General features: G+C 44.8%; 1 long non-coding RNA gene across 1 annotated transcript; it reads left to right on the top strand.

Annotated features, from left to right (window-relative positions):
• Positions 1-4,046: 4,046 nt before the first annotated feature.
• On the top strand, positions 4,047-10,091 carry LOC115271942. The gene is made up of 3 exons (XR_003900175.1): positions 4,047-4,132; positions 9,741-9,872; positions 10,003-10,091. It is a non-coding gene; the product is annotated as an uncharacterized LOC115271942 (long non-coding RNA).
• Positions 10,092-19,104: the final 9,013 nt, after the last annotated feature.

The raw sequence follows: 19,104 nt of genomic DNA on the forward strand, positions 1-19,104 counted from the left end.
GCTCAGTTCCCTTTCCCCAAACTGGGGACACTTAGAAGTATCTCCAAGCAAAGCAAGCAACAGGATTCGGAGGAATGCTCTTCACCCCGAGGGAGCCCAGTGCTGGGTGTCTGGCTCCTGAGTCCCCTCCAAACCGCACTGGGCTGTGGCCGAGGCCCCGTGCGCACCCTGCTTGCAGATGCATGCTCTTTCTGGTTTGCGTCTCCATCTGGGTGGATAGCCTAGCCACAGACCTAACTCCTTTGAAGGCCTGCTGAGGGCTGAATTGTGTCTCCTCCTCCACACCCCCCATTCATATGTTGCGGTCCTGACATCTCCCATAACACAGAATGTGACAGTGTTTGGAGATGGGGTCTCTAAGGAGGTCATAAAGGTGGACCCTAATCCTATAAGGCTGGTGTCTTTTTTTTAATTTTTTTTTATTTTTAATACAGAGAGAGACAGAGCATGAGAAGGGGAGGGGCAGAGAGAGAAGGAGACACAGAACTGGAAGCAGGCCCCAGGCTCTGAGCTAGCTGTCAGCACAGAGCCTGACGCGGGGCTCGAACCCACAAACGTCAGATCTGACCTGAGCCGAAGCCGAAGGCTTAACCAACTGAGCCACCCAGGCGCCCCAAGGCTGGTGTCTTTATTGAAGGAGGGAGAGACCGAAGGAAAGAAGGCGTGAGGACACACAGAGAGAGCAGTCACCTACTAGCTAAGGAGTGAGACCCTGGGAGACATCAAGCTGCTGACACCTTGATCTTGGCCTTCCAGCCTGCCTTCTGAAAATACAACTCATTCCATGATTTGGGTACTTCACCGGATTTCAGTTTGTCTCAAATACATATCATAATCCCATACCCCAAAATAGATCATGGGTATCAAACTTCAGTATGATTGCTGACCTACTGAAGTCTGCTTTTCTTTCTCCCAAATGACCTGTCCCTCCAGTCCCGCTCTTTTACTTGTCAAGAAGAGATTTAATTATTGTCATATGCAATGGGTCTTTGCTTTTTATCGAGTTTCATTCCTGGAGAGTTTATGGCAAAGGGAGAGCCTGAAAGTAGATTATGCTTTACCGTAGGAACAACAATGTAATTGAGAGTTTTATTCTTGATTTAACAGCAAATGAATTCTAGATATGACCATAATATGTCACAAAAGCAAAAAACACAGCAATTTTAAACCTCTATAATCGATTACAAGAGTAAAATTAATGTCCAAGCCATTGAAAATGGGATTAGTAGATTATATATATATTGTAATGAAAAAGACTGTGTGTGTGTGTGTGTGTGTGTGTGTGTGTGTGCATAAAATATCAAATTTCTCTGTTTTTTGACCTCCTCCCTGACAGTCTATTCTACACACAGACACCAGATTTATCTTAAGAGACGAGCTCCAAATTGACAAAACTTCACTCGCTCCCCTTCACTTGTAGGATTAACTTGAAACCCTTAAGCATGGAAATTCCTCACACGAGAACCTCAGCTACTTCCTGGCGCCCACTGCCTAGCAAACTGGTTAGCAACTGGGGTCCTTCACACACAGCCCATCTTTACCTGCCCTGCTGCCTTTGTCCTCTCTACGGGCTCAACTTTTGCCCGGCTCTCCAACCATGCAAATCTCGTTCCTTCCCTAAGCTCTGTCCAAATCCCTATGTCTCCCGGGCCTCACACCACACCCCACCAGCCCAAGAGGACTCCCATGCCTGACCCCAGAGCCCTGGCTGGCTGGTCACCTCATTTCGCATTGGGACACCGCCCTGTGTGATTCCCACTGGGTGGTGCTATCTTTGGTGGACAGTGGGACATCAGTTAAGAAAAGGGAGAGACATCAACATTTGCTGAGGACCTACTATGTGCCAGGCACCATGTCTAGCATTTTTACACACTGAATCCTTATGTGGCAGGCATTCGTATTTCCAGTTTAACAATTCAGAATGCAGAGGTCCTTGGAGTAACTCGGCCAAGAAGCAATGGAGCCAAAATCTAAACCTAGAAAGTACACAGGAAAGACGTACAACTTTAAATCAGGAGATCTCCAATTCAGTTAACAACCTCTTCAAATCTCATTTTTTTCTCATTGACGAAGAGGGTAATCAACACTGACCTCACCCCAAAACAGGCAAATTAACTGAAGACACACTTCTGAAAGGCTTTATCAACCATGAAGGTATTATTTCGCATGTGCCTAGCACAGCATAGTTCTCAACAAATACTTGTTGTCAGCTGGATTTCTATTTCTTCCTGTAAGAGTTGCAGTCTTTGTGGTCCCTTCCACCAGGTCTCCCCATGATGAGCTTGTGACAATAATATTCATGCTTTCCACTTTGAAAAAAAGGATCACACCACTGCTGAGAACCATTTCCCGGTCCAAGTGATCAGACAGTCCACACTTACCTGCACACATTTGCAAACATTGCTTAATGTCCTTAGGAGAATTCCACCCTATATGTTGTAATCTGTGTTGGCGAGTGCTAACGAAGTCCAGTGTGTAAGGTCAGTTTGCTTCAACTCCTTGAAAGATAACAATGGTCAGCAAACATTTCTATGCCTCCTACTTGTAGGGCTCACGTAAGTGGGCTGAAAACCCTTGATAGGGGGTGATTATCAGCCTTTTCCTGCAGTACTTAAGAAAAGCGGTATTGGTCACATGCTAAGTCATTTATTTTTACTAAGAGTAATGTTGTTCCTTTGCGTGATAATGGCAACTGAGTTTAGGCTTCTGACTTATCTTTCCACACCATCTGAGTATCTGTGCACTATATTCGGTCTTTTTTTTAAGTTTGTTTAATGTTTATTTATTTATTTTGAGAGAGAGAGAGAGAGAGAGAGAGAGAGAGAGAGAGAGAGAGATAGCATGAGCAGGGTAGGGGCAGAGGGAGAGGGAGACAGAATCCCAAGCAGGCTCCATGCTGTCAGTGCAGAGTGTGACGCAGGGCTCGAACTCACAAACCCTGAGATCATGCCCTGAGCTGAAATCAAGAATCAGGCGCTTAACTGAGTCACCCAGGCGCCCCTATATTCAGTGTCTTTTATGGTCCGGCTTCTGTTATTTATTTGGGACTTCAGGTTTCCTTCTCTGTCTTTGTCCTTCCTTTGATGATTATGCAATGTCGCTCCTTGAAAACACATCTTCTATATTTATTCTCATCACGGGAGGATTTTGATGCTCAGCTTTCCTATTTAACCTTTCAGAAATTTCCTGAAGCAGTCTCCTCTCACTCTGGTGTGTCTCTGAACCACTGTAGTCAGAACTTGCCTCTATCCATAATTTCTCTCCTGCTTATAAATTTCTTTTCATCTGAAGGAGTAAAATCAGTAACTTTTTTACATTTCTTAACTGTAGTTTGAAGAGCTTGGATTCTTTTCACAAGAAACTTGCTTACCCTTTAGAGTGCCTTTTCCATCACAACTGCCTCTACAGAATCAAAGTTATTTTTAAGACGGAATGGCACGTAAAAAGTAGGCACCCACAGAACTTTTGTGCACAATGCTAATAACTTCTAGATACAGATTTTAGTTTTCTATCCTACATTCCTGACTTATAAGCTTACTCAGTGATCAAAACAGAAACCTTACCCAAACAAATCCCTTTTCCCCATTTCCCTTCTTGTCCAACATATGGGTCTTTTTCACTCTGCCTCGTTTGGCTCTTCATAAATATTAATCAGTCTCAGTGATTCATCTTTCCATTTTACATCCATTAATAGACACATCTCTGGATGGACATCAGGTCATTTATCCACCCTACCTAGGCTCACCATTCTCTTTTCTGAAGAACGCTTGCTTTAGGGAAGTCAGAGGAAACTCGCTTCTCTTCCTGCTTTCTTTGATCAGTCTCTCGAGGATGAGCCAAAGGTAAGAGGAGGCCTTGCCCATCAGTCTTTCTTCCTTCTGCCTCCACAGTGCCCCTTCCTTTGCCCCAACAGCTTCTCCGGTGTGCCCATAAGGCTCCTCCTCCACTCCACTTGTTACTCAACTTCCTGGCTGACTGGCTGCCATGACAGTTCTTCCCCTTCCAGTTGGCCTGGGCAGCCATCATTCTTGACCAGGTATCCTCCGAAGAGCCCCATTAAGTGGAGATGCTATCAGACCAGGGTCACTTATGGGACTGCTAATGGACTGCTGACAGACCGGATGAACAGAAGGTCAGTCAGAGCCACCCTTGCTGTGGTGACATCTGGTCTTCATTGGTCAAACAGCCTCCCTTGGTCTCCTCATGAGGGACACTCTGCCAAGGCGGACAGAGTCGACTGAGGTGATGTTCACCCTTCAGGTAGTGACCCCCTTCCTTTGCTAACTGTGCTGATAGACGGGTCTCTGGGAGAAAGGGGGTCCTCTTTTTCCATGGGGCCACCTGAAGCCAAGAGATGGTTCCTGGGTTCCTGTGCTGTTTGTTCTGTGGCTAGAAGAGGTGAGTCCAGCAGACCCACTTGTTCCAACTCTTCTGGAAAGAAAAGCAGAGGTGTAAATGAAAGAAAGAAGCATATAGGAGGTTACAGAACAGAGGTCAGTGGTGAAAATGAGAATTGAAATTTGGGTTTCTCCCTGTCAGAGTCCCCCCTCCCCCCCCCCCCTGCCAGGGGAATAATGAATAATAGCAGTAATAATAATAGTTAACCTGTGTGCTCTTTTATGTGCTGGGCATTGTTCTGTGCTAGTGATTGTTCTAATGGTTTAAATATATTAACTCATTTCATCCTCAGGTCCACTACAACCGCACTCATTTAACATATGGGGGAGAAGAACTCATCAATTAAGTGACCAAGGTCACAGGAGAAAAGGGTATACAGTCCCAGGACTCAAATCCTGGAAGCCTGGGTCTAGAATCCTTGCTCCTTCCCACACGTGTGTGTGTCTGTGTACATGCATGTGTGTGCAGTCATATGTGTGTGAGAAGCAGAGAGAGTCATATTTCAAAGACAGATGTGGAGCTGTTGATAAGCATATGGTTCATCTAGTTCTTCTTCTAAAAATATTCCCAGACTAAGTAATAGCTCCAAGAGCCACCATTTACTGAGTGTCTATTAAGTCTCCAATTCTTAAAATAATCTGGTAAGGTTTTTTGGTTCCTAGGTTAGAAAACAGAAACTCAGAAAAGTGACATGAATTACTCAGGAACACTCAGTAGTATAAGGGGAGGGCCAAGATCAGAGGCCAGAGGTCAGGCTCTTTCCAAGAAACCTGGGGCCATGCCTAGAGAGGGGCCCCTTCCCTTGCCAAGGGCATTGGCTAGAGAGCCTACAGAACTCTTTCATAATTAAAAAAAATTTCAGGGGCACCTGGGTGGCTCAATTAGTTAAGCGTCTGACTTTGGCTCAGGTCATGATCTCACAGCTCCTGAGTTCGAGCCCCACATCGGGCTCTGTGCTGACAGCTCAGAGCCTGGAGCCTCCTTCTGATTCTGTGTCCCCCCCCCCCACTCCACCCTTCTCCAACTCACGATCTCTCTCTCAAAAATAAATAAAACATAAAAAAATTCATTACACATCTGGCTGATTAAATTTAATAAGATCTCATGTGACCCTAGATCCCTGGAAGAACAGAATAGACTCCTCTTTGCTGATCATTTTCACACAAAGTATCCATGCGATATTCTGGATTCATCAACATGCACATGTTTACAGAACTAAGGAGATAGCATGGTGATAGTCCCTGAATACTTAACTGTGAAGAAGGAGCTGTCCCAAAATTCAATGAAGGGAGGTGCTTCAAGAGAGTATTTCTACTCTTCAACTCAATTTAGTATCTACTGGTTGGTGATTAGCTAGGTAAAAATGTCCCCTGGGTCCTGACCTGGACGTGAGCTAGGATCCAAACCTGACAGACAGACTCCTGACTTCAAGGCGGCATGAATTTGGGTGGAGTCTCAGCTGAAAGGGGAAGAACCCAGGTAGCTGGGGGAGAAGCTGAAGTGGGGAAGCCACAGTGACATTTCTGTCTAGGGCTGTCTCTAGCTCAGCATTGTTAAGTCTGCATTCAGTCTCCAGGCGAGAGGGTCTTGAGGCTGGGCGGTAGGAGTTGATTCATGGGGTTCCAGGGGAAGGGGCTCTGCTTTGAGGGAGGAGGAATCACACAGCAGGAGAGTGCTGCCCCCACTAATGTGGAGGTAGGGGCACTAGGGGAGGACTTGGATGGTCTCTTGAGGGTGAGGGACATAGACCTTGACCATCAGTGGAGTTGGTGGGGAGTCAGAAGAATAATGGCAGGGCTGTAATGAGCACCTGTGAGATGCCTCTCAAGGCCCACAGATATTCTTGGAGGGTGGTGCAGGGGATGGAAATCCTGTATTTTGGGTGTTGGTGTGTGGGTGGGGCGGTGGTCAGAGCGTGTGAAATCTAGATGGTTGCTATTCAGGCAACTCGTTAGTATCTGCAGACCACTGGAGTCTGGTCTTAACATGCCTATGGGTGGGGTGGTCCTTGAATATGGGTGTTGTGGATTCCCCACCATCAGGCAGCCCTTCAGTAGGAGGGAGGTTCACATTCATGCTTAGATACAAGCGTATGTTATAAGAATATATAAATACAAATATATATTTCTCTTTAAAAAGGTATCTTGGGGCTTTTAGTTTCAGGATTATGGATATGATCCAAGGTACAGGAGCCCTGAAGATGGAAACCTGTGCCTAGAGTACTCAGAGAAATAAAAATGCACAGGGTGAATCCTGGGAGCAGGGAGGGCCCTGGGAAAGCTCCTACATCCAGAGGCTGAGTAAGGGGCAGGTGTGCTGCATGACTGAGCCTGGGGCAGCCCCCCTTCTTGCTCCCTGGGCATCCAGGGTATTTCCAGAGACATCCACATACAGATACTTCTCAAGGGCAGTGGGGCTCAGTCTCCAGGAGCTCAGCCCAGAGCTCCCACACAGGCTCTCCTCCACCTGACAGTGTCCCCCAAGCCCCCAACTGGACGTTACAGCCAGACCCCCACAGGTGCACGAGCTGGGACAAGATCCTCCTGTGCCTTCACTAGTTCCAGGCAGACCACCGGCAGTGCTGGGCGCAGTCCACATTTCTGCTAAGTCTTTCATCTTAACCCTGTGTCTTGATACTTTAATTAAAGGATTCCAGAAATCTGACTCCTAAAGCGGTTGGTATCGAGTGAGGCCCTTGTGGAACACACCTACTTGCTGTGAACGAGAGTGCCAGGGAAAGCTCTAGGGACCGGAAGTGCTTCCCTTGACTTCCTGCTGTTTGGATGGCGGCCTTGAGTTACCTGTAAGGATGACTCTGTCCCATATATTCATTACTGTACTTCCATGTTCTCTCCCTTTCTGTGCTCCTTTCTTACTCACCTTGAACTTCCCTCTTGGAAGGAAAATAAAGTTTTGTTTTGTTTTGTTTTGTTCTCTCTCTCAGCATCTACCTCCTCAGCAGAATGAGAGGCCTCTTACCCGGACCTCTTACCTGGAAAAGTTTCTAGAGCCTAGTGAAGGGTGTGGGTAAGCATGCTGGATGGAAGCAAGAGGGACGCCTGCCCAGCAATTCCTTGTCCTTCTTCTGCTCTTTCCAAGCTTTGCTGGAGGGGGGCTCCTCTCGAGGTCTTGGGTAGCTGCCTTCACCTTGGCACACAGAAGAATCAGGCAGGAATGGAGAGAGATTTCCGTGTAAAAGGAGAGGTGGAGCTGGATGAAATAAGAGCTCACCCTCTTTCATCTCCTGAAACTGAGTTTAGGAGGAGAGTGGTCCTGTGGGGCGCCTGGGGGGCTCTGGCAGTCAAGTGCCCAACTTCAGCTCAGGTCATGATCTCTCAGTTCATGAGTTTGAGCCCTGAGTCAGGCTCCGCACTGGCATCATGGAGCCCACTTGGGATTCTCTCTCTCTCTCTCTCTCTCTCTCTCTGCCTCCCCTCTGCTCGAGCACTCACTCTCAAAAATGAATAAATATAAAAAAATAAAGAGGAGACTGGTTGGTCTTGTGGTCAGCAGGGCTGGCTGGTAAGGAAGGGACTGGGGAGGATCTTTACAGAACACTTAGAGTTCTCCAGATGCCAGCCATTCTCCTGTGGATGGAGTCTGGGAAAAACAGGCTGAGTGGTGACCCACCTCTACCCTGCTATGAGTGGGGTGGGCACTTGACCTGGAGCCTACAGAGCTCGGGGTCCCCTCTCCTGTGGCAGAGGCAAGGATTAAACCCATGAATGGGAGGGTCCAGGGAACCAAGCCCTCCTGCCCACAGCCTGCGGAGGTGGAGCTTGTTTTTGGAAAAAAAAATTTAAAGACATACTGAGAACCTCAAAATTGTGCTTCTCTTGCTCCAGTGACTTCTTCTCTAGGAAATTATAGTAAAGATGTAATCCAACCCATTGACAAAGATACAACTATAAAATGTACATTGTGACTTTATTAATATACAAAAATAAGTGAAACAAGTTGAACAGTAAAGGTCTTGTCCAGTAAATTATGACATATCTTTACTTTGGAATAAGTTGAAGATTTTTACGATTTATGTTCTGTGAGAATGGCAATAACGGGGAAATGCCTGTTACATAACACGAATAAAAAGGAAGTTCTAAAAACTTATATATAATTTTATTTTATATTTACTTTATAAATATAAAACGTATTTTTATGTACATTTTATTATACTTATATGTAATAAACCCAATTTTTGAGGAGAAATAAAACCAGAAGAAAAAGCAGCAAGGGAATATATTTAATAAACTTTTTAGGGGGTTATGGTAGAAGGTAGTAATGTGGGTGGCTTTTTATTTTTTTCTTTATATTTTTCTGTACTCTTCTTTTTAAGTTTTATTTATTTGTTTATTTTGAGAGGGAGTGGTGGGCAGAGAGAGAGGGAGAGAGAGAGAATCCCAAGCAGGCTCCAGGCTGTCAGTGCAGAGCCTGATGTGGGTCTCAAACTCACCAACTGTGAGATCATGACCTGAGCCAAAATAAAGAGTCAGATGCTTAACTGACTGAGCCACCCACAGCTTATATTTTACTTTCTAATGATAAATGTAAAGATCTTTTAAGGTATTGGATAAGAAGTACTAAATAAATGAGCTACTTAAAAATCAATTTGCAAATGAAGTTACATTGCCTCAATGTCACCCTGTTGTCTACCAGGAATTAACAATTTCCCTCAGTTCTAATACTTTCATTATCTACTAATCAGGGACTGAACTGGAATTTAAATCACAGTCCAAAGGCAAAGAATGACAGCGGTGAACTACCAGGAAAATATCCCCAACTATTTGCAAGTCAGAGGTCAAGGCTTCTTTCTGCATCTACTATGGGAAGGGGGTCCAAAGTCTTTATGGAAGACAGAGGCATTCCATGCCTTATGCCCCTCCCATCACCACCCTGAATTGTTTTTTTCCCAGAAAAGAATAAAGACTACTCAATGAAACTATTAAAATGCTTGGCAAAACTACATGAACACAGGGGCCAATCAAGTATAAATAGTTCATACCAAAACTGTCTTTTTGACCCAGCCCAACCTCAGATTTATATGTTTGTATGAAAATGACAGAGAAGGCAAAGACCGGCCAGCCAGCTGCAGAGGATCACCCTTGTCTGAAGAATATGCGTGTATTTGCAGTATTTTTTCCTAAACACACAGGAGAGGGTATAGATAGTTGGCAGTCACCCTAAACCCAGAGAAAATGATTTTTTCCCTTCAGATTTATTCTTTTTCACCACCCACTCTGACTTTTATTTTCATTATTTTGGTCTAAAACAGGAAGCTCCACTCCACTCTTTGGGTTTTGAAGTTATTGTTATCCTTTTATTTATTTATTTTTTCTTCTTTTAAGGCTTAGCTGCTTTAGAATCTGCAAATGAATACACTAATAATCCTGTGAGAAGACGGCTTGGCTTTTTGGAGGACAAGTGCTATGGGGTGGTAAGAGACTGAGGACCCCAATCCTGGCCCTGGCATTTATCAGGTGAGTCTTGCTGCTTTTCCTTGTCTCTTTAGGCTTCAGTCTTTCCATCTGTAAACACACAAGGACAATGCCTGCTGTGCTGTAAGGCTGTTCTGAGTATGAAATGAGATAATACTTTGTAATCTCTTAGGCTCCATGCAGTTGAAGATGACTCAGTCCTCGGACCTTACTCAACTGAGTGCTGTACACTCACTGCTCTTTAGGTAAAATTAAAACAAAACACCAGGTAATGCCAAAAAAAATCACTATGTTAGCCAATATAAAAATTGTTAAGGTAGGAAAGGTACTTGGATTTTTTTTTTCTAGGACAGGGGTTACTATTATAAATTTATAGCAGGTATCTGTAAGATATTTGATAAGAAAATAGCCACTGTATAGACTGCCTCCCTGTATATTAGGAAAACAATTAAAACTATTTTGAAGGCACAAGTAAAAATCTCCCTTTCAAAAAAAAAAGGGGGGGAGGGGGTGCAGATTACATTACCTGAACTCTCTCCTGCTACAAAACCTATATCATCTGAAAACCTATATCATCCTTTTAAATTCATCATCTGAATTCTAAGAAAATAAGAGCAATCTCTGGGGTTAAAAATTGAAGAGGAATGTGAATACCAAAATGGTAAGCATGAGCTAATGTTGCAACTGCCTGGATAGGAAAAGAGGAGTCAGAAGATGGGAGATTGCCAATTTTATTAGGCAAGAGGACTTACTTCTCTCTCCTTTCTCTCTCTCTCTCTCAAAATTTCACACACACACACACACACACACACACACACATACACACACAGGATACCATGAGTCCCCCAACTATCTACCAACAAAACTCAACAGATTCAATCAAGATTTTACAGGAGTGCATTTATATTTCCCTGTTTTTAATTCGCATTCTTCCTTTGCTGAAATATTTTACACCGAATCCCAAACATCATGTTATTTCACTCTCCATGCCGCAATCAGACACGATGTGCCCCTGATATGGAGCACTAGGAAGCACACAGAACTACCTATGAAGTATTCTTTCCAAACAAACTCAGAAAATTGAACCTAAATCTATATTTAACCATTGCTTTAGGAAGATAGGGGAACTAGGAGACATCTAAGCTTTTGGGTACGGATCTTCATAACTCAGATCACAAGAGACTGATGCCAATATGTGAATTTATGTTGCTCAGAGCCGCTCAGACCTTTTCTAATAAATGGAATATTCACATCGTGGCTTTTGGGAAGCCTTCCCTCTGCCTGTTCTGTCAACCAGGTACCCAAGAAACTCTCAGACTTCAGAATGCTGCCTAGTGAATGTAAAACCAGAACATAGTGGGTGTTCTTGAGGGTATTTGACCTTGGGTACAACAGAGATTTATGAATTAATTTTGTTTCACTCCAGGGACTTTCATTCTAATATTGAATGGCTGCATCCAGAAGAATGATGCCCTGAAATATGTTTTTAGATTTGTGTATGCCCTTAAAAATATATGATTTTTTGTGTGTCTATGCTCATGTATCCTTAATTTACGTAAATGTCATTATGGATCTCATTTTGTTTGTATCATTGAAAAATGTATACTGCTACCTAATAGATATATTTAATAAGGACAACAAAATAACAACATGGAAAACCTACCTTGTATTGGGCACTTTTGTAGCTGCTGTGGGGATGTGGTCATTTTGTAAACATGTTTGGAATGTATGTAAATGACACTATGCTATAAATCCCAATCTGCTTCTTATTGTCATCAATCAGTACTAGCTTATTAAGCTCCAGCTAGGCTGAGCGTGCACCCATTTTATTATTCTGATTGCCACATCAAATGCCCGTATCAACCCTCTTTGTGCTAGAGACTTGTACAGCCTCCACTCATCACCACCACAAATAGCACTAGGACAGATATCCTTGGACATATTCTATTACAATCAGAATTTATCTGGGTTTTTTGCCCAGTTATGGGACTCAGTAAATGTTGCCAGACTGCTCCCTGGATCGTCTGCACCCATTTCATGAAAATTTCTTTTTCTTGAGACGTCTGGCTGGCTCAGTTAGAGCATGCAACTCTTGATCTTTGTCGAGGCTGTGAGTTTGAGTCCCATGTTGGTGTAGAGATTGCTTACAAATAAAATCTTAAAAAACAGAGAGAGAAAGTTCCTATTTCTTCAATCTTCAACAACAATTGGCTTTATCCAGTTTTGTATCTTCTCCCAAACTTGATAGACGCAACCTGGGATCTCATTATGGTTTTGATTGCTATTTCTTTTATTTCCTGTGGGACTGTTACCTCGGATTTGGGTTTCCTTTAGTATGAATTTTAGCTTCAGATCCACCGCCCACAGTTTTATCTAGATCTCCTACCTTTTTCTTCTTTGAAAGTTACCAATTCTCCTTTAGGTTAACATGTTTCATGGACTTTCAATCCAAATTCCAGCATGTTTGCCTTGTGTTCGAGCTGTATGTTATGTATGTTAGAGTATGTCATATTTCTCTTCCTCGAGCGTGGGGAAGGTAGGGTTGCTACTATTTTTGGATGTCCATGGCACTCAGCCTCAGCCCTACTCAGAGTAAGCCTCAACCAGTGCTTGCTGATTTACTGTGAGCTGAGAGTAGGGGAAGGGGAACCACAAAGTGGCCACTTTGCAGAGGCCAGGCATGGTGGTAGAGCTGGCTGGCCAGCCCAGTCAGGCCAGGAGAGGGAGGGATGGGCAGCAAGAGTGGAGACACATGAGTTCTGTTCCAAGGGACCAGGACAAGTGCCTTTTGTAATCCCACTTGTAAAAATACAAATTAGAAAAAATGGAAACAACAAAAACATAGAAATTGTTTGTTTAGTAATATTGTTTCAAAATACTCCACCTACGTGATCTCACAGTTCATGAGTTCGAGCCCCACACTGGGCTCCGTGCTGACAGTGCTTAGGATTTTCTTTCTCTCCTGCTGTCTCCGCCTCTCCCCAGCTCCTGCATGTGTGCACGCTTGCTCTCTCTCTCTCTCTCTCTCTCTCTCTCTCTCTCTCTCTCCCTCTCTCAATAAATAAACTTAAAAAAATAAATATTCCACCTAGGAGCTTCTCTTTCCTATAGCCCTGTTAGACAATCTTCCACTGAGTCCTGTTCTAACTGACGAGGGTGGTCAGATCGGTCCCTAGAAGCAGCAGGCAGCCTGGAGAACATGGCAAGAGGCTGTCCTCACACAGCACCCGTTAGCCGGATTGAATGTGATCTTCCCTGGCACTCCGTCTTTATTCTACACGTTGCTTATTTGGACTCTGTGTAATAAATTGCAGAAGACTTCAAAGTTTCTATAGTTCAGTACCACAGAGAGAGAATGATTCTATCAGTGCTGAATGAAAACACTGGATTTCACTTATCTGGCGCACTGTGCTGAATTAGTTGGACCTCATTTCTTTTAGCAAAAGCCTGGTTCAACCCACATCGTTCTGAGATCCTAGGAATTACCTGAAATTGTACTTATTTGCTTAAGGGCATATATCTTGGTTTCCCAGATAGGCTACAAGTTGCCTGAGGATATGAACCATAGATTATACCTGTGTGTTTCTAGGAGAGAGCTATGCTGAAAATTAGGCACTTGATAATTATTTGTTAAGTGTACTAATGAATGAGTTAATTAGAAGGAGTAATCAAGGCCAGAGAGTCAGTCTCCCTGCCCAAACTCTTTGGAATTGTACACAGGCACACTGACCTAGTGTTTGGGGATGGTTGAAGCCATTGAGAGTAATCTTACTTTGTAGATATGTAGAGAAAGGCACCACGGAGGAGGAGGAGGGAAGTTAAAACTACAAAAGTATGAATTCCACGTTAGTATGGACTGGTTGAGCGCACAGTGTGCTGGGTTGCTCAGGGCCCTGGTTATCTCTATGCTGGGTGATTGGGTCCATTTCCTCAGGCTGCTGGGAGCAGAGGCAGGGCACGGAATGGCCATCGGCGGGTGCTAGTGTGAAGGAGGTGAACTCTGGCTGCAGTGTTCCCATCGCCTGAAAGCTCAGCCCTTCCCTGAGTCCTGGTGCTCAGCTTTCCTTGATTTGTTGCAATACCTTTTTAAATTCTTGAAATGCATCCCTTTACAAGTTTCTTTTATTCTTTCTAAAACCTGCTACTTCGAACAGGCTTCCAATCTCTACAAGCAAATGAGCTACGTCTGAAGCATTCCCCTTGATGTCAATTTTGTCTCTTGGGCACTCCATGGGCAAACCACAGCCTGCCCCGTCTTCCCCCCGCTCCACACCTCCCCCCCCTCCACCCAGCCACTCCTGCAGACGGTGAGCCTGCAGGTGGTCGGGAGGCATGAATGACTCAGAGCATCTCAGCTGAAGGAGGCTTGTCTCAAACCGACCTGAGAAGGGCCTAGAATAGAAAGGATCCAAAGGGAGATCAGGGCAACCTGCCGTTCCCCGGGGTGGCAGCCATTTGACACCGGCTGATAACCCCCATCCAACTGACCACACACAGTGGCCTTCGCTCCTATGACAGCAATGATTCCAGCCACCCAGATGTGCCTGCGGCAGGGTCGTAGAATTCCAGAACTGGAAGAAACTGTGTACATCTCTTCATTCCGATTATGAGCTTTTCTACAGTTTTTCTTATTAACGATCACCCCATCTCTTCTCGAGCATGACAGGCCAGGCTATTTCTAGAAAATAGAAATTCTTCTATTGGGAAGAGTGTTGACCTTAATTTTAAGTCAAAGTCCTTTTAGTTTTTACCCATTAGTTAACCAGTTCTGGACCTCTGCAAACATTCACAGACAGAATGCTTTCAAAACTGAAGGCAGCCCTTCAAATATTTGGACAAAAGAATTGCATCTTTTTAAAATCTTCCTTCTTCAAGGCTACATGTACCAGGTCCCTCCAGTCATTTCTTCTGTGACAAAATTTTAAAGCCCTTTACCAGCACTATCACATTTTTCTGGCTGTGCTCTGAGTTGTCTCTGGATTATTCTTTTTTTTTTTTAATGTTTATTTATTTTTGAGAAAGAAAATGAGAGAGACAGAATGCAAGAGGGGAGGGGCAGAGAGAGAGGGAGACACAGAATCTAAGGCAGTCTCCAGGCTCTGAGCTGTCAGCATAGAACATGATGTGGGGTTCAAACTCATGGATAGTGAAATCATGACCTGAGCCAAAGTTGGACGCTTAACCAACTGAGCCACCCAGGTGGCCCTGGATTATTCTTAAAATATGTCAACTGTACACCTTTGGATGGTACCTGACCAGGGAGGGATCAAGCAAGGCTATCACCCACTTCCTTGTTTGTGATCACACTCACCCTTAGAGCACGCCTTACATTCAATGACAGTCATGTCTGAGTCCACACAGCCCTTGCGGTCATCAACCAAGTGTTGGTCTTGAGTCAGACAGTCAGGTTCTAACCTGCATAAGCCTTCCTGGGGGCACCAGTGTGGCCACTCATGTTCTTCCACTAGTGGTAGGGGCCAACCCTACCCCACTCTTAGAGAGTCAGCCTTTGTCAATTCCTCAGGGGATACCTCACTCCTTTCCAGGGTCATGGACATCTGATCCAAGCTGGGTCAAGGAGACCCCTGCCCAGTTGGAGGAGCTGAGGTGGAAGGTCATGGCCACATGGAAGAAACTCTGTCTTTTAGGTTGATCAGGGGATAGCAGAAAAGCCAATCTTCAGAGGACATAAAGGAGGCTCCTGGAAGCAGAGAGAAGAGTACAGAAGGCCCCATGGAGTAGAGTCCAAGGAATTAATCCACACGTTCTGACTAAACTTCTTTCAATTAATTTCCATTGGGTTTCTCTATAATAAACCGCCTTTAAAAAATTTTTAAAAATTGATGCTCAACCATGGGGAGGCACAGAGAGAGAGGGAGAGAGAAAATCCCAAGCAGGCTCCACACTCAGCACAGAGCCTGACATGGGACTCTATCTCATGCCCTGAAATCATGACCTGAGCCAAACCAAGAGTCAGAGGCTTAACCTAACCATCTAGGCACCCTCGTGATAAACCCTCTTTTAAACTTAAGAAGTTCTTGGTTCTAAACAATCTTTCACTAAGCCTTTAGGCAAGTCTTTGATCCTCATCATGCTTACTTCTTTTTATGGATAAAGTGAATTGACTGCATGATAGTGTGAATTCACTCTGTGAGTCTGCATGATAGCACTTCTGTACTTGGGAAAGTGTTAAAAAAGAAAAACCTTGTGGGGAAGAGCACTGGGTGTTATATGGAAACCAACTTGGTAATAAACTATTTAATTAATTAAAATAAATAAATAAATACAAAAAAAGAAAAACCTAAGCGTAAAATTTTATAAGTAATTCCAGATAAATGCCATCTTTGTTTTGGTGAGTCTTCCCCAGAATCTCACCTATTGGATTATGTATGTGTCTTTGATGATCAAATTGTAAATGGAAGGGAGATTGAGAATAGCGGGCTCCCACATTTTCACAAAAATCTTTATAGTAATTGTCTCTCACATTAGATGAATTGTCCAGAAATTTCTTTAATGGATGGCCTAGAAACTTACTCATTCATTCACGTAGTCCACTGGAAGTAGGTTGTAGACTGCAGGTGTATTTTTCCAGTGTCAGCAGAGAACTATGTGAGCAGGAGGTGCAAGCTTCAATTTACTGCCACTTGTTAAGATGGTTGCCCAAGCCCAAGATGTCTTCCTCTTGAAGGACCAGGAAATGAGCTCAGGTGCCTTGGACTACACAAGTTATACAAAAGCAGACATACCACATAAAGAACTGGTGAAACTCAGATTAGCCAGGTTGCTATTTCTTAGCAACATGGGCATAGAGACTTGGTGGGGAAGGATGTAGGAATTCTGGGTAAAACAGGCTTTGGCTTATCTTCAGATTTTAATTACACAAGGCTGTTCCCCATCCCTCATTACCACAGATAAACTAAACATCAGCTTAGGGTTCAACTTGATAACTGGGAGAAAGCAAAAAAGAAATCTTTGAGGCAAAATGCGAGCTGTAGCTCTCCTGAAGTTCATAAACGCTCCATGAAGATGGGCATGGAGAAGGCAAAATGGACTCTTCCAGCCACAGTGGTGAAAAGCAAAGGCAACGGGCACATGGGGTATTTCTGACTCACACCAGGCTCTATGGGAAACACACATTTCTGAATATGACATTCAGAGACGTCTGAGAAGAGGGAAAGGAGAGTGAGAGAGATACTCTCCACCCCCGCAGAGAGCCACTGCAGCTGGCTCATGTTAGGTAACAGCAATGCTCATGGGAATGAGCCATCGAGCCCCAGACTCTTGAGTCTGGTCTTTGGCACCGACTAGAACTGGTGGACAACTCCAAGTCCCAAAGCTAAAAGGTAGACCTTCCTGGGCCCTCAAGTACCTCTGCCACCACACCATTCTCTCTTGTTCCACTGCTCAGCCAGTCCCCACCCATGGGGTAACCCACTGGTCAGTGGTTTCCTTATTTAGAAAATGCACATGATTATGCCTACCTCATTGGGTCGATGTGACCTTGACACACCATTGCATGATCAGTGTGGACACAGGGACCACTCCCAGGATCCACTCAATAAATGGCAGCTCTGCTGCTCTCTTCAGACTCCCCTTCTCCACCATGTCTTCCCCTCTCCTCACAAAAATGCCTTTTCCTCTATTTTAGAAAGATGCTTTAGGGCTCAGAGTCTCTCTCCCTTTTCCTCACCACTAAACTTCATGAAGGACTCATCCATACTCGCTGCCTCCTCTTCCTCACATTTCAGAACCTTCCACAGTCTGACTCCTGTCCCATTCCTGCCCTCCTTCCATCCTCATCCTGCCTTGCTTCCTGATTCTAGTCTCTTAGATTCAAAATATCTGCATGATTCCCAATGCCTCCCTCATTTTCTCTTGCTATACTCAACAGGATTTCTAGATTTGGTTGACCCTGTCACAGAAATGTCAACTTCCTCTGTGTCCCCACAAAGCCAGCCTCCCCACTCTCCCTGGCTGGGACCATCATGGCTTGTCTCCCTGCCCTCATCTTGGCCTCTCTGATCCACACTTCATACCCTGCTCTGCTTCCACACCTTTAGTGACTCTTGCTAATCCCTGGGACAATGTCTAAATTCCTTAGTTGCACATGGGGACCTACCAGTGGCCTCAGATTTCCTCACCGCTGGCCAAGCCCATCATAGCCAGCTGGACTCACTGACCTCCACATCATGCCAACGTGTGTCAGAGCCCTCAAGGCCCCGTGCTTTCCCACCCTCCTTCCGGCAGGACAACCATTGACCTGTCATGGTGGAACACTGAGTCCCCCTTTAAGAGCCACGTGGAACATCACCACCTTTGTGAAGAAGCTCTCACCCTCCTCCTCGGGTGCCTGCAATGCTCTGCTCCCACACTGACCCTTTGGTGGGCACTCACACTCTGGTGTGTCCATGTCTTCTAGCGTAGTATGTCCCCAGTGGGGGTGACGAGGCTTACACGAGTTGACCAACTACTGCATGATGCACAGTGAATAAAATGAGTGGAGAACTGTTTTGAGGACCTCTCAACTCAGACACCGAGAAACCGTATGGCAAGTACGTGGCATTCCAGAGAAGCATGGGGCAGCCCCATGCCTTTCTCTATTTATGTTTCAAGATAGACTCTAGAGCCAGAGAAAGCCCAGAAGCTAAATAATGAAATTATACTCTGGAATGGAGTGGTGGTTTGGATTGGAGGCTGCAAAGGAGGTCTGGGTTTGGTTTGGCCTCTGCTCCTCAGCTCACCAAAGTGACAGGCGGTGTTGGGGGGAAGACTTTGCCACCACCACGTGCAGGCAAGTCTCTGGTATGCATTCATTGCCATGGGCATGGCAAAGCCACAGAGACAGACGAACGTCACAATAATCCATGACAGTCTAGCAAAGCCATGGTAGAAGAGAGAGGCTCAGGTTGGAGAAATAGTCCATTCAGCTTTGCATACAGTCCCCCGCAGGGCTGTGCCCTGGGACCTTGAGGAGGTTGGCTGGGGAAGGAGGTTTCCCAAGACAAACTCAACCCAGAGATTTAAACAATCTAGAGCACTATGTTCTGACCTGAAGGCACATGCCAGCAAAAGCAGTGCATCACTGAACAGCAAACGTTGTGGCTTACAGCAAAGGCTGAAGGGAAACCTAGGATTTGGAAATTTTCATGGAAACAGTAATGGGAACAAAAGCCCTGGGGGCAGTTCTGAAAGAAACAGGCCTGGCCACACGGAGCAGGACAGATGGCTGTGAAGGAGGAGTGTTCATCGGCACCACTGTGGGGGAAGAGACACC

The sequence above is a fragment of the Suricata suricatta genome, chromosome 2, assembly GCF_006229205.1.
Source record: "Suricata suricatta isolate VVHF042 chromosome 2, meerkat_22Aug2017_6uvM2_HiC, whole genome shotgun sequence".
In the NCBI taxonomy this organism is placed as follows: domain Eukaryota; kingdom Metazoa; phylum Chordata; class Mammalia; order Carnivora; family Herpestidae; genus Suricata; species Suricata suricatta.